This window comes from Myotis brandtii, unplaced genomic scaffold, assembly GCF_000412655.1.
Source record: "Myotis brandtii unplaced genomic scaffold, ASM41265v1 scaffold194, whole genome shotgun sequence".
NCBI classification, from domain to species: Eukaryota; Metazoa; Chordata; class Mammalia; order Chiroptera; family Vespertilionidae; genus Myotis; species Myotis brandtii.
Window position 1 is genome coordinate 1,488,734 of NW_005357232.1, and position 609 is coordinate 1,489,342.

Sequence of the window (609 nt, forward strand, 5' to 3'; positions counted from 1 at the left end):
TGGCTTCTGATGAAAAGGTTGAACTTTGAATGACTTCACCCACTTCCTGCCGGCAAAAGCTAAAGTTACTGATGGTCCACATGTGGGAGAATTTCACTACCTTGATCTCAGTGTGGCACCAGCTCTCAGCTGCAGGGCTACTCGACATTTCTGCTGGAGGTGGCGAACTTGGAACCCTTGACATTGCAAGTTTGAAGGTTAAACAAGATTTCCAAAGTCAGAGGACAAAGATTTCTGTTCTCTTTTCACCCATGTTAAGTCAGTAGTGGGAAGATGAATGTTGGGGTCCAGCCCCAGCAGGTCCAGGGGTTCCCAACGGTGTGGACGGCGTCGGCGAAAAAGGAATGACACGAAGACAGCGTTCAGATGATCAGCACAGCCAGCTTCTCTAGCTAGGTTCTCTAGCCAGGTTTGGTGTTTATGCTCTTGTTACATCTGTATTTATACCAGTTGATTTTAATCCTATCAATTCTATTCCAAAGGTTAGGGCGTTTGTTAATCTAGTTCTGTTGAGTTTAATCCTATCAATTCTATTCCAAAGGTTAGGGCGTTTGTTAATCTAGTTCTGTTGAGTTTAATCCTGTCTAGGTTAATCTCTGTGTTCCATTA